At 40.4% G+C, this 16,376-nt stretch overlaps 1 protein-coding gene across 2 annotated transcripts in view; it reads right to left on the bottom strand.

The window, feature by feature from the left end:
* The window catches only part of FTSJ1 (FtsJ RNA 2'-O-methyltransferase 1), a 1,029,035-nt gene extending 1,013,070 nt beyond the window's left edge, over positions 1-15,965 (bottom strand). The window contains exon 1 of one of the 2 annotated variants that reach the window (XM_044080307.1): positions 15,809-15,965. The gene's annotated coding sequence lies outside the window, so the exon portion shown is untranslated. The remainder of the gene's footprint in view (positions 1-15,808) is intronic. The other variant, XM_044080308.1, reaches the window with a different exon arrangement.
* Between the last annotated feature and the right edge of the window lie 411 nt (positions 15,966-16,376).

Genomic DNA, 16,376 nt, shown 5'->3' with positions numbered 1-16,376 from the left:
AACTTATGGTGACCATTTGATTTGAAAATATCAGGTAGCAACCACTGACAACGGTAGTTCAGGAATCTCGTTTAACTGAAGTGGTTATTTTTGGTGGTGCTGTGTAGGACTGTTGCAAACAGAACATGCTAAAGTTTCCTTCTCCATATCTTTTGTCAAGGTGAAAATACTATGCCTCTTGCCCAACGAAGCAAAATTCTGATATATTCCTGTTCAGGAATTACCACTTTAGGACCTTTCATGATGATTCCATCTTCCATCATGACCTTGTAAAAGGAAGGAAAATACTTCTGTATGTCAAGTGGTAGACTGGTTTGTCGTGCTGGCCATCCTCGGCTGTTAACATGTTTCAGCTTCTGAAGAACTGGATCTGAAGCTGCACGAGTTCAAAACATAAGGAGGAAAAATGTTTAACATCCATGATGTCAAAAGTCTGCTTTCTCATGATCATGCTGTTCTGTTTGTCTGGGCACTCATGAAAAAGCATCAGCAAGGTACAGAAATTTGCCTTTTGTATAGACAGTACTTTTGCAAATTTAACATCATGTGTTGCAAGTGTACTGGAGCTGTATGTATCAGCTTTTTCAGAACTGACACTAAAGGTTGGTGATCAGTTTCTATTTGAAAAGGTGTGCCATAAATATAATCACTGAACTTTAAACATGTGAACACTTCTGCCAAAAGCTCTCTTTCTCAATTTGTGCATAATGCATTTCAGTTTGGGTTAAGGTTCTGGATGCATAGGCTACCGGTATGCCTTCTTGAAGACATGCTTCACCAAGACCATAACTTGAAGCAACACATGAAAGTGTTACTGGTTTGTGAACATTATAACACGGCAATTTGGGTGGAATGCCAATTTTCTGTTTCAGAACATCAAATGTTCTTTGGTGTTGTTTCAACCAGGACCAATTTACACTTTTGTGGGTCAACTCAAGTAACGGTGTTGAAAGCTCTCTCAGGTCTGGGATGAACTTTTCTAAATAGAAAAATATTCTAGTTTCTATAATTTCTAAATAGGTCTTTTGCAGCGTTCTGCCATCCCCATCAAAGGCAATCAAGCAAAGTACATTTTCCTTTTGCAGTCACCTGGATGTTATCATTGTATTAGTTATTGTAGCGATACGCGTGCAGTGTAAGAATGCCGACCACCCACTGGTTCTTTAATAATTTTCCTTTCCCGTAGCCAATTTCCACTGCATCTCACCTATCTTCTCATGTAAAGGCTCCAAGTCCTCCTGACCCAATTTTTTACTTTTTTTTCACCAACTATCCCCAACCCTTTAATGTCTTTCATTTTCCTTTTTCTCTTCTATTCTACTCACTTCTTGACTTCCTGTGCCACAGTCCCACTCCCCTTACCCTCCTGCTCTTCCTTGTAATCGCTTTTCATTTGTAGCTTTCTCATAACCTCTTTTTTTAAACTTTTCACAAAGCCACTGTACTTCTCCATAACAGATACTCCTGCCTGGCATTCCCCCAACATACCAGTCTTCTCAGGCCTTTTCCCTTTTCTAAGATCACTTAATGATTGCTTTTATTTTCCTGTTGATACACTGCCTCTGCAGCTCATAACCCAGTGTAGCCCCACTAAGCTCAGACTCACTCCGCTACCATACCCTACCCCCATTCCCACCCCCATTCAATTAACAGTTATCCTAACCACTCCCTACTTACCTCACACACCTAATTAACAAGTCACAACTCAGTACCTCCCTCCTCTAATTTTCCCACCTTAACTATATCACATCCTCCCTTATACCGAGACCTACACACCCACAACTTCCTCTTCACCACCCATCTCTGCTCCCTTACATAGCTGCTATCAAACTACAAACTCAACCCCTCAGTGACTTTATCTCTAGAAGTATCTTTTACCATGACCTTGCTAAAACATCTCCACCATACCCTTATTACCCTACTTCTAAACTTGAACGGACTTCCCATCACCTTTTCCTCTACCACTCTCCAATTCTATCCACTTTCCTCACCCTCTACCATAACATAGATACATTACACATCTCTCCTCATTTATTCAACACACTTAAAATACATTTTTCTCCCAAATACTACCACTCCCATAGCGCCTCACATTCCTTCTCTGAACAATATAAGCTTTTCTCCAAACTGGCTTACCCTTATAAAAACTCCAATCTAACATGCACCCAAACAGAGACTCCTCTCACTCCTCCACCACTGACCCAACACATCCTTCAAACTCTACTAATACCAACCCACACCTCACACCACTCAAACATCTAGCTCACACCTACTAGCAGTACACTTCAATCTTAGAAGCCTCCTCAATAAAGTATAAGAATTCCATGCTGCCCTAGCCTTGTACTCGCCAGACATAGCTATAATTTCATAAACATGGCTTAAGCCACATATAAAAACAGAAGAATTACTTCTCCTGGCTATAGTCTTATCAGAAAGGATACATTATCCAGATGTGATGGTGAAATTGCTATAATGTACAAGGACCATCTTACCTTAGTGCAGCTCTCCACCCCCTCTCCCTAAAGCTGAAATCTTACCAACATGCTTACATATCAACACCCAAAAAATTGATTACCCTTATATAGCCATCTATCTCCCACCAGCTAACAACCACTCAGATTGGGCATCCTCAAAATTTTCTCAAGACTATGATACTTGGACTTTTTGACTGGTTCACCTGTTCCTCTTACTCCTTTTCTAACTTTATTAATCACAATGGCTTTATCCAAAATATTTCTCAACCTACACAAACAGATAAGGTCACCAACAAGCATTCATTACTTGATTGTATCTTAAATCCAAAAATAGTTATGACTCAGGCTGCCTCCCTGATTCTCCAAGTGACCACCACCCAACCTTCCTGATCAGAAAACGTACACAGGGTATCAATAGTATTACATAACATATATGTAACAAAAAACAATTCTCCTCCTTATTATTCAACACCCTCTTACACGAATATGACTTGTCACCCTTAAAAACCCTACAATTGGATCTCGTAGTTCAGCACTTCAATAACGCTTTCCTGCAAGTACTTAATCTTGCTCCTCTCAGAAAAAATTGTGCCAAGTCTAAACAACTTCCCTACTTATCTAAAGACACTACTCTCCTACTTAAACAGTGGGACAGTGCCTGGATTCGCTATCATAAAGACAAAAATAACAAATTATGTAACCTACCAACAACTCAGAAATCAGGCCAAACACCAAGTTAGCCATGACAAAAAAACTTATTTCCAAACATGTCAATTAAAATACCAACATAACCCCAAAGATTCTGGCAATCAACCAACCTCCTCCTAAACCCAGGATAACCTTCCACTCTAGCCCCAACATCTAATGGCTCTACAGACTGTATAGCTACACAATTTAATAACCACTTTATCACTTCCATCACCTCATTACTTAACAATACTGCCAACTCTACTCTTTCTATACCACCTCCCCTACTTATCTCAATACTCTTTCCACTCTCTCAAACCGATTCAAACTAAATTATATAGAAAACCTCCTTACCAAAATAAAACCTTGTACCCTTGCGGCAGACCAGTTACCTGGTGAATTTCTGAAACTTGCTTCTACAACTCTCTCTTATCCTACATCTATTCTAATCAACCACTCTGTCTCTGAGCAGTATGTCCCCCTTCTCTGGAAGATAATTCATGTCATACCCCTGCACAAAGAAGGGCCCTCTATTGACCTAACTATAGAACTATAGCTATACTATCACCACTTTCTAAAATCCTAGCAAAATGCCTAAATAAACAGATATTTGACTACCTCCCAAGGCATAACCTACTATTCAGCGTGGTCCCCCCCCCCCAAACACAGTACTAATACCACTCTATTAAGTTTCACTAATACAATAAACCACCTTAAAAAACAATAACCACTTTGTCTCAGCCACCTTCTTAGATATGGCAAAAGCCTTTGACACCGTATCTCACCAAATTCTCAACAAACTTGCCTCTCTCAATTTCAGCTCTAATACCTTACACTGTTTTCTCACCTCTCTCTCCAACCACAAACAAGCCACCATCTGGGAAAACAAACTCACCCCTTTCACCCACAATGTCGGCATCTCACAAGGCTCTTAGGACCACTTCTCAATTTTTACCAATGATCAGTATACTCTGCCTCCCTCTATCATTCAATACGCAGATGATGCCTCCCTTATTTGCTATGCCCCTTCCTTAAACGAACTTCAAGTAAAGTCTCAGACAGCCCTCCATAACATTGAAAAATACTATCAGATCATCAACTCATTTTAAACCCTAACAAAACTAAACTGATTGTTATGAAAATACCAACAATCTCTCAATCTTTGCCTCTATTGGCACAAAAATTGAACCTGTCGACCAAACAAAACTCCTCGGTGTCACCTTAGACAGTAACCTAAAATTTGACAAACATATTTCATTAACAATCAAAAAAGCACACATAAAACTAGGAGCTCTGTATTGGGCTAAACCATACCTATGTAATCAGCCAGGATCACCACTGCCAGGACTCGCCTCCTATTCACCCTTCTCTACTGTTCTCAGGTCTTCACAAACCTTCATAAATCTGACTTGAATAACCTGGAACCATTTTATAATAAAATTGCCAAATTTGCTACCAACCTTCCCCATCAATCTCACCATTGCATAGCCCTTGATAAACTAAAATTGACTGAACTCCCATACTTGCTCACCACCAGTTAACAGTAGCCCACTCCCATTATCCATAATCCTGACTATTGCCCAGCCCTATCTAACCTTGTTCAACCCTACATTAATCTTACCTCACTCAGGTCTGCTGATAAAAATCTTACTCAAAAGTTTTCAAAACCCACAACTTCCATTGTGATTCTCTATATAGCCACACCATAGCCAAATCGTGGAACTCTCTTCCCCACACCTACTATCCATTCCCAATGCTCATAACTCCAAACAACTCCTTACAAAATATCTAATCACTGGTTATTTGGTTATGCTCCTGCACTTCCTCTGGCTAATTTATGCCGCTCAGCCTATCGGAAACAAAAAGTTAAGCTGCTTTTGTCTTTTACTTATAATTATATGTACACTATTATCTTTAATGTACTATTTTTTTGTGTGTTTTGTTATAAACTTTTGTACTTGTATTTATTGTAACTGTACTTGGGAGCTTTTCTCCCCAGGTCTTCTCTGAAAATGGGCTTCTGTTTCACCTAGTCGGACAATACCGGTTATCAAACGTAAATAAATACATAAATTATAAATAAATAAATAAATAAATAAATAGTTGACCTTACCAAGGAAACGTAAAGATGTGACATTTTCTGGAACTGGCATCTCCTGAATTGCTGTTTGCTGAGAAGGATCTAGTTTCAAGTCCTTCAATGTTGTTTTAAATATTTCCTGTGATTTTGAACTCTTGAGATCACTATGAATATATATTTAGTATTATCTTTTTTTTTAATTATTAAAATGCATTTAAACCTTTCATTGTGGCTGCTCTGTGTAGAGATATTTAAATTTTGAGAGTACTTGCATATCTATTTGGTGACACTGTGTGGGCCACTCTTAACAGTCTTGCTCTTGGCCAAACTACCATTTGTATTAGTATTAATATTACACAGTAAAATTGGACACCCTTTGTTAAGGGCCCTAAAGTAGCAGACGAGTGACTGGTGGCAGTGGTAACTACCTTATAGTCAGCCAGAAAGAGTCATAGCTATTAAACCTGTGCCAGTCATTCTCAGGTGTGTGTGTGTGTGTGTGTGTGTGTGTGTGTGTAAAAATCAAACCTTAGCTTGGTCACTCAACTGAGATCTTAACTCTACAGCTGTGCTAGTGGGGAGTCTTACCGGGGATCTGGAGAAAGGAGGAGAAACCAGTCCTGGACTGCCTATGGTCTCCATGTGCTCTGAAGGGAATTGCACTTGATGCAGACAGCTGCATCGGGAAATACTGCATGTGTGTACCTGTTATCCTCTCAGTGAAAGTCCCTCACTATTGCTATAGTGAGGACTGAAACTCCTCGATTACCGGTTGGCAGTGGTGGGTCATCACATATGTGTTGCTATGATAAAGCAGTCGGAAAAGATCAACCATTGCCACACTCTGAGCACTTCGACACAAGGGTAGGATCTGATTCGTTGATATACCAGACTACCGGCATGCTATGCAAATTGGCCTCTGTGTGGAGACCAAAATGCCTTGGACTACTATTTTGCCCAGAAAATTACCCCACCACCACCACCCTAGCTGGGAAGTGGCTGTGATCACTGTGGCCTTGGGCTGGGGAAGAACAAAATGGGCAACCTTGTAATATACGATTCGAATCAATCCAACTGAGATCTTTTTTGCAAATATTGGTGATTTTTATTTGAGTCGAGATTGACTGTTGAAGGACAGACCATTGTGCCTGTGCCAATAACTGTGCTTGTGCCAATAACTGCCATCGTAGAAGTCTCATATGAAATCTGGCCAGCGGAACCAACGTTAGTCCTGCCGCCATGGAACCTAAAGCCTGAAGAACTAGTCAAGCTGAGATTCTGGTGCTGCATATTAACCTTGTGACTTGCTACCTGACAGTTTCAACCTTTGAATGTGGGAGTGAGGCTATTGTTCTTGTATTGAGAACTGCTCCTATAAAAGTTTAAATGTTGAGTAGGCTCTAAACATGATTTCTCGTAGTTTATTGTTATCCCTAGACTGAAACATGTCTGGAGAATACAGTCTCTTGCTTTTAACACGATGCCTGGTTGGGGCAGAAATGAGCCAGTCATCTAGATACGGAAACACCCAGAATCCATGCAGTCTCAAGTGAGCTGCCACTACTGCCATGCACTTGGTAAACACCCTGAGGGCTGTGGTGAGACCAAAAGGGCAGTACTCTGAAATGATACTGACTGGCTTCCAGGTAGAAGTGCAAGCACCTCCTGGATTGTTTCTTCATTTTTATGTGATAATAAACGTCCTGTAGGTCTGTCGAGCACACCCAGTTGTCCTTTTCCAGAAACAGAAGAAAGGACTGAACCATGACCATCTGGAACTTGTTTCAAACCGATTTGTTCAAGTTGCTGAGATCCAATATTAGTCTCTAGTCCCCCGTTTTCCTTGGCACTTGAGTAAGTTCTGGATCCTTTCTGGTTGGGTGGGACCTCGTGGATGACTCGTTTTTCTAGCAGTTTTTGCACCTAAACAGCTGCTTGTTCCCCCTGACTGGGTGGAACTCCAGGCATTTTTTTTGCATTGGGAAGGAGGAAGTGAAAAGGGTATTATATAACCTCTGGAAATTATCCTCTGCACCCAGGTATCAGATGTTATTTCCAACCAGGCTCTCCAGTGCAGGGATAGTTGACCCCCAATTGCCTCCAGAGTAAGGCAATTGGGCCTCCATTCAGGGGCGCTGGAAGGTCTGCCAAAGAAGGAATCCCTTGACCCTTGGTTTGGGGGGGGTCGCCTCTGCCGTGAGGGTGGCATCTCCCATTGGAGTTCCACCCTCTGCCCCTGGAGGGGGGGGGGACTACTGCCACATGCATCTTGCTTCGAGAAAGATCCTCCACAGGCAGACACCAGAGCCAAGCTCACCTGAGCCAAAGCCTCTAGGTGCAGGGACAGCCCCTCTGCCCCTGGAGGGGGGGGGGACTACTGCCACATGCATCTTGCTTCGAGAAAGATCCTCCACAGGCAGACACCAGAGCCAAGCTCACCTGAGCCAAAGCCCCTAGGTGCAGGGACAGCTCCGAAAACTTTGGAGTCAGTACCAATACCTCAGAGCTCACTAGGCAGCTACGGCTCCGAGAGGTCTCTGGCTCTGAATGAACCAGAAGAACTCTGAGCAAATGACAGATCCAATGATAAAGTCTTCTTTGGATCCAAAGCAGATGAAGCCGGGCAGCTCAGATCCAAAGATCCAAGAACCCTGAATCTTCAAAAGAAATAAGGATGTAAAGGAGGGGTTGCCAAGTATGGAACTCCTGACCCAAACTGGTAGGAGCAGAGGACAACCCTGGCAAACTATGCATCCAGAGAATCTCTCTCACCAGTCTCTCCACATCTTCTTTGGCCATACTCCTAGAAGAACAGGTAGACATCAGAGAGGGGGACCTGGGTCTTTCCAAGAAAAGAGAAGGCATTTTCAATAGAACTGGATCCAGTGAAGAAAAGTATTGAGTCCTTGGTAAAGTAGGCACACTAAAACATCAGATCTATGCATGCCTGATCCGGTGAAATTTGTCTTGTCTGAGGTCTGAGCCAACAAAAATGGATGGATCTGAATGTTTCTTGGTCTTCACTTTCAGATCTGAGGAGGCTGAACGATCCAAAAGCTTGGATCTTTTGACTGCCGGATCAGACGGAGAAGTTGGATCTGACGTTTCTGAAGAAGAGGAAAGATTAGAAGATGCAGATTTGCCCTTTTTTGTTTATCTGATGGGAAAGCTTCAGATAATGCCTCACCGAATGCAGTTAAAAAAAGACCTTTAAGTATCAGCTTATTTTTGCATTCATCCAGAGATCTATGGTTAAATGCTTAGCATAAAAAGCAATCTTCTTGAAGGTGAAAGGGTCCCAAACAGTCGACACAGTGTGTGTGTGTGTGTGTGTGTGTGTGTGTGTGTGTGTGTGTGTGTGTGTGTGTGAATAAGGCATTTTCCTCGGACACATCCCATACTTTTTAAAGCCAGTCTGCCCTTTTTCTTTATCTACCATACTGAAAAAATAGTTAAGGCAAGAAAAACAAAAACAAAAAAAAAATATATATATATATATATATATATATATATATATATATATATATATATTTTTAAAGAGAAAGAAGCTGACTGTTAGCAGGGAACTGACAGCCCTGTTGATAGTATAGCTTGTACTGGTATTAGGACGTATTTTTCACAAATCACTGCGATGGTGGTGCTGCGGTAGCGTTGTCACCTCATAGCAAGACGTTGTCCCGTTCAATTCTCAGCTAGAGCGTCTTCTGTGTGGAGGCATATGTGAATGGGGCGTGCCTTCATTGAAGGTTGTGCATCAGGGCTGGTAACCCGGTACGTAAAAATCCAATACCAATCATTAGCGGACTGGAGTTCCACTGTGGCGACCCCTAACCGGAAAAAGCCGAAAGACACAAACAAACCTCAGGTCACTGTGAATGAAAAGATTTTTGGGGTAAATACCTACATGGAAAAAATGTCCTGTTTCAAAAAAGGGAAACGTACAGCATCCAAGCCTAGTTTTGGGCACACATGTTCAGACAGGATGGCGTGAAGTTTTGCAGCAGATATTTTGCAATATTTGACAAACATTAGGCAGGATTTTTGCCAGATCGAAAATTTAACAGTTCACAGACAGCAACATTTGATGCATCTCTGATGGTTGTTAATGCTAGGTGCATTAATAATAATTTTTTATTGGAAAGTTTACAACGCTCCCACAAGACTGATGTTATTGCTTGTGAAACATGGCTAAAGAACAGTGACTGGAAACCAGTTCTGTCAGGGTACACATGTTTTTACTGTAACAGACATTCTAACAAAAAATCAGGTGGAGGGGTTATGAAAAGGATTAAAGATAATTATGAGACCTGTGATAATTACATATTCAGTGATAACACCAATACTATTGGCTGTGTAACTGTGACAGTAAAGACAACCCTGAAACATAACAATTGTTGGAGTGTATAGACCATCAAAATCAAGTGCAGGTGACCTAGAGGAATTCACACCTTTCTTGCATGAAACACACAGGAGGGAAGAATAATATTAGCTGGAGACTTAAATTTACCAGAATCAGACTGGAATAATATTGATTCAACAATGTTAGTAAGGAAATTATTCACAATGCATATTCAGGAACAATTGCTTCAGACTTTTTTTTTTTTTAACAGACTACCAGAGGACAGAACATACTAGCTATTGTGTTCATGCAGAAATTACTGTTACTTCAAGTCATACCACCACTGATGTACAGTGATCATGGGGTTATAAAAGGTTAATTTGTTGCTAGATAATTCTACCAAACTGAAATTTAAACCAATGCACAGAGTGAATTACAGATTATATGAAAGCAAAACAGTCACTATAACAGTCATTATGTAAAACTAATTGGAGTGAGGTGTTCAGTGGAAAAATGGAATGTGGAAAGTTTTGAAAGAGAAATTGTTCGAGTGAAAAAAAAATTAACATCAGGATCTAGGCATACGAGGGGGATACATTTCCATAAAAACAAGATATCGGATTAAGACGAGAGACAAAAAAATATAAGAAATGGAAGACAGGTCGAACTACAACTTTGAAAACTGAAATAAGCAAGCTGAACAAAGAGTAAGCACAGTGTGAGACAAGATCAAGAAAAAATTGAAGAAAATGTATATAAAGATATTACATTGAGCATAATAGGAAACTTTTTTATAGATACAAAAGATGTGGAAGGGGTAAAGACACAAATTGATAAACTATGTGCAGACTCTAAAATTTATTCTCAGACAACATATTATAGATATATTTACAAAATCTTATGCAAAACAGTTTGTCTCCACAAAAAGGGTAATAAGTTGTCCTAGTGACATCCAGGTAACCCCAGATACCGGAATCAAATTAGATTATATTGAAAAAGAACTGCTCAAACTGGAGCCAAACAAAGCACAGGGAGGAGACAGAATTGGTAAAAATTACCTGAGAACACTTCAGCAAGAACTTTTACAGTACCATTACATGTATTACTCACTATGTCATATAAACATGGAGAGATTCCTCCAAGATTGGAGATATGCACTTATCAAATCTGTCTTCAAGGGAAAGGGGAGTAGGACAAACACAGAGTCATACAGACCGTTAAGTCTACTTTCATGTTGTGAAAAAATAATAGAGAAGGTAATATTGGATAAGTTATGGTCACAACTGGATAGGTTGGGACTTGAAACCATATTATCAGCATGCATATGTTGAAAACAGATCTATTAATCACATTGTTATAGAACATCATGTTACAGGTAACAGCTATGAATGAAAAATAGGGCTGTGATGTAATTTATATAGATTTAACTTCAGCATTTGACAGGGTCATACACAAAACACTGATCAATAAATTAGTACAACTAGGTACTAATGCCCTCTTGATAAGATGGATAGCTGCATGACTTACAAATAGGACATGGCAAGTATCGTACAGCGACTGGACAGTTGAAATCCTTGGTTACAGTCAGGGTGCCCCACAGGGTGCTGTCCTAGGCCCTTACTTGTTTAGATTGTATTTTTCAGATCTAACTTTTTCATCCGAGGTGTTCTACTGTCTATATGCAAATGGTAGATTCAGCTATGAGTTTTTCTAATCATATCAACCAATTGGTTAATGATAAGTTACAGATAAAGTTTTTATATCTGAACTTGTACAGTGTCTCTTACAGATATCTAAGAGGAGATCTTATTCGTGTACATAGTGCATTTACAGTCAACTACCTCTGGGAATGTTTGGGGTTATCAAAAAGTACTAGAGAATCATCAGCCAACCTATTATTTAGAGCCTCCGAGTATGTTTTGTGTATCATCCAAAGGCAGGCGTCCAGTCTGGTGGACCCCTGCCATAAATAAACTGTACAACAGAAGGAGGAAGCTACTACATGATAGAGCAAAATCCCCAATAGGGAAGGCATCTCTGATCAGTACTAGCAAAAATCCTCCAAGGCCAGCTTCGAGAGAAAAATTGCACAGGACACCAAAGACAATCATAAGGCTTTTTTCAGTTATGTAAGAAACCTGGGATGCAACTCCCAGACTTGTTCTGAGTTGATTCTAAATGACAAAAAATACACTGAACCCACAGACATCGCCAATATCCTGGCAGACAGGTTCAGTGCAAACTTCTCCACCCCCTCCCCCCCAAAAGAGCAAGTATCTATCCCAGCAGAGGGCTGCCTCCCAAACATCGCTGATGCTCAGGTGAAGGCTGCCCTCTCCAAAGCAAAAAACACTGCTTCCATGGGACCAGATGGCGTCCCAGGTTGCGTCCTACATGAACTCCAAGAGGAACTAATCCCTCAAATAAAACAGCTATGCAATCTCAGCCTCACTACAGGATATGTGCCTACAGAATGGCGTACAGCAACAGTGGTCCCACTCCACAAAGGTGGAGCCTCTACGGACCCTGGAAACTATCACCTCATAAGCCTGACTAGCTTAGTCTGCAAGGCTATGGAGAGGATCATCATGGAGCTCATAGGACATTGGGGACGTAAAGACACTAGATCCTACCCAGTTCAGCTTTGTCAAGGGCAGATCCTGCCTTTTGAACCTGGTTGACTTCTTCGAAACAGTCGCCAAAGCCATAGATGAAGGGAAGGTAGTCTACACAGCCTATCTGGACCTTGCAAAGGCATTTGACACAATACCCCTCTCGGGCATCATAGATAAGCTATACAGCTTAAATATAAACCCCTATGTCACAAGATGGGTCGCAAACTGGCTCAAAGACAGAACCCACAGAGTGAGAGTTGCTGGAGCCATGTCAGACTCGAAACCGGTCACAAGTGGCGTCCCACAGGGTTCTGTCCTGGGACCACTCTTGTTCGGTATATACTTTTCCGAGGTACAGGCAAACGTGGGAGGACTATGGCTCGCCAAGTTCGCAGACGACTGCAAACTGGGCGCCATAATCAACTCTCTAGCTGACACAAACATCCTTCAAAAAGGTCTCACAGAGACAGATAACTGGTGCCAGCGCCATGGTTTAAAGCTAAATGCCAAAAAATGTATAGTCATACCTTTTGGCAAAAACAATCTGCCCACAAATTACCACATAGGCGGAAACCCATTAAGTACAGAGAAAGTTATTAGGGACCTGGGGACCCAAGTTGATAGCAATCTCTCCTTTGAAAACCTCATTGCCAAAGTGGTTAGAAAGACCTTCTACATAGCCCACCTCATCACGAAGGGTTTCACATCTAGATCAAGAGAGGTAATTCTGCCCCTTTATTCATCCCTCATCAGGCCCATCATAGAATACAATGCCCCTTTTGGGATGTACCTTACCAGACACCTGCAGCAATTAGAAAGACCCCAAAAGTATCTCACCAAGAGGATCAAGGGTCTCAAACAGATGCCATATGCTGCTCGGTTAAAAAAACTCCAGCTCTACTCAGTTGCATACCGCCTACTTCGAAGCGATCTATGCCAGACATACAAAGCTATGTCAAATCCAGAATTAATGGACATGCTCCACCTCAGTAAATCTAAATCCCTTAGAGCCACACGTTCGAGGGACTTGAACCTCGGCACAGAAATAAATAGAACTTGCTGGAGGGACAGGTTCATAACCCAGAGGCTCCCTTCACTCTGGAATAGAATTCCAGTTCATGTGAGGCAGAGCACCTCACTGAATCTCTTCAAGAAGAATCTCGATAGGTGGATGGGGGATCATAGGTTTGTCCCAGGGATTACTCCTGTGTCACTATTAGACAGAGGCACAGTAAACTAAACCTTAAAAAGGGCACAGTATACTCAAATCAAGGGGTGGCGTAAGCCATACAGAATCGGGCTAGGCTTATAATTGCCCCAGGGCAGATAGCCTAGTATGAACCTATGAACCTATGTAGAAAATTCTATAGGAATGAGAAGTATTGGTTCTCTGACAGAGTAGCTGAAGCATGGAACAGACTACCAATTTACATTAAAGCAAGTACTAGTTTAGATATTAAACAACAGCCTGGACACTTATTATGGGAACAAGTGTTCTGGTACATTGGCAAGCTAGAAGAGCTTTTAATGCCCATGCTTGACATATTTGTATCTATGTATGTATGTATGCGAAAAAATGGTTGGGGAATACCAACAATGGTCAAAAGAGGGTAATATACCAAGTGTAAAAGGGAAGAATACTAGCAATAGTATTCAGAGGTACCTGCGTATGAAAAAGGAAAGGGAATTGTAATAAGAAAAAAACAGTTGTTTGGTAAGGGAAACAAGCTAATCTTAAAGCTAAAATAGGAAAAATGTAGAAAAGGAGTAAAAGATAAAGAAGATTTTAATTCAAATAGTTTCACTTATCTGCTTGAGAGCAACTGGTTACCACGTTTAATGCAACAGTAGCAAACGAGATCTGACATACTTAGGAAGGGTGCATTATGGGCGAGGTAGAAGCTCCAGAGTTTTTTGGTTACTACGAGCTATTGTAACGGCCTAGACGGATCCAAGATATCAGATCCAAACCCATAAGTTGAGGACAGAAAGAAAATTAACATCATCAGATTACATAGTTATTTTTAGAAAGGGCAGTGAAACAATAACCTTGAATAACACTTAAGATTTTTAATTTGCCATAAATGATGATCTTAACATTGTACTGGATATAACAAACACTCGCTAACCTTTTTTGCTTTTCTTAAAATATTAATACCTCCTTAAGTTTACATCATGGACTGAAAACATCATAGCAGTGGGTAAGTGGACAACAGACTATATTTATAGCTACAAAAAGTCACTAGACAGCAGAAACTATATGGAAGCAAAAATATTGGCAAAAAGTGGTCAATGAATTCTAGGCACCAATGCTGGACACAAACATGCTGCAATGAGTACTGCCGTGGTGGTGTCAGGCAATGAATATTGCAAAAGAAACTAAACACACACACACAATGGAAATTGTACAGAAATATAGACAACAGACCAAGAGTCACAGAGAAGCACTAAATATTACAATGGGGTGTACCACAGTATACTAGGGACTGTATATGAGAACAGAGTTCATTCCATAAATAATTTAAAAATGGATATATTTTATCTTATATGTTAATGGCTTATTTTTTACTGTGTTCTATACTGGGGATTTCCCCCCTCACCTCCAGTGTCTTTGCTTAGTCAGAAAAGGATCTGAATGGCATAGACTTGAATAAAAATAAGAGGTGCACTAAATCAGAATGTAGGCATCTGAAGAGTCACTCAACACCACCAAAGTATTAGCTGCACAACAGAAATCCTAAGCACTACAGGCAGAATGCTGATAATATTTAGAGGACCATCAGACATGCTCAAACATCAGAATCCCATATGTCCAACATGGGAAAGTTATGCAGACTTGTCCTTTCCGCATAGTACGCAACGACACTGGCTCTAAGTTCACCTGAAAAAGACAGACATTCTGCTGTAGCAGTAATGCAACAAACATAAAAAAATAACTTCCATTTGCCTGAAGCACTCCTCATAAACCAACAGAATATGAATGTACCATCTGCATTTTTTTAAATGATATAAACTTAACCGACAGCTTGTGATCATAATTCATTATGGTTTTATCCCACGTGATTTATGCAAAACTATACAAGTCGGCAAAAACTAAGTAATTCTATTCTTACAAATCTTACTGTCACAACAATCGCTTTAGCACTTTGCTGATGTGCGAGTAGGTCTGCAAATACCTGTTGTACATACATACATACATACATATTTTCATCATTATCATCAACCCCCTTTTCCCCAGTTTTATGTGGGGCCAGAGGGTCACTTCACATGTGTATACGTGTGTGCACACATACACGTATCAAACCCCCAATGTAGTGCTATACAGCTGAGGCGTGCTTTTTTTATTCATGTGTGCACACCATACCAGCAAACCTCTTAAATTAGGAAATTAACGGGAGTTTCACAAATTCATTTCCCAAAACACGAGTACAATACTGAATACATCACCCTTTAATACAGAGATCAGAGATAAACCCCACGTAAAGGTAACATGTCAAAACTTCAGTATCACTACCTTTCTGAAGCAAATGTTTTGTAAAAATGGAAAGGATGTCTAAATTACACAATACAAATGGTATCATATGCCTAAACATATAACGCAAATCTTACTCACACATTTCCAAAGGCAGGACGCTCTTATAAAAAGGTGAATATAATTTTTTTCCAGTGAAAAATGGCATTCATCTAGTAAATAGATTCACATGCTGAAGCATAAGCATCGATTCACTAAAAACTTCCGGATCATTTCCAGCTGCTTAGTGCTTGTAAGGACCCATGCTAATGTCTGAATAGCGCCAGGTTTAAAGCGGAGCTCTACGGACTACGTAACAAACGTTGGCAGGGTAGAAGAGCAACATCATTGCCCGTGCTTGATATGTAAATGCAAGTAAGTAATGTATGTATGTATTATTATTGTCATTTATCTTTCCTGTGCATACCTTTCAACTTTTCATCCCCCAAAATACACTTACCAACAGCTTCAACTAGAAAGCTCATAGCAGTGTATGTGCTGCTTTACACCTGCAGAAAGTTCTTTTTATTAATTAGCATGGTGCAGTATTATTTACCAAAGCTATTACATTTAAAAATCTTAACAATAAGTGTGTGACGGTAGACACTTTCAGCGTGGAACAACATTGGCTATAGATTTTTTAAGACTTTAAATGAGAAACACTCCCTGG

The sequence above is a fragment of the Protopterus annectens genome, chromosome 8.part0 (assembly GCF_019279795.1).
Source record: "Protopterus annectens isolate FY-2018-M chromosome 8.part0, PAN1.0, whole genome shotgun sequence".
In the NCBI taxonomy this organism is placed as follows: Eukaryota; Metazoa; Chordata; order Ceratodontiformes; family Protopteridae; genus Protopterus; species Protopterus annectens.
Note: the sequence above shows the minus strand (reverse complement) of the source record. Positions and strands in the feature narration are given on the sequence as shown.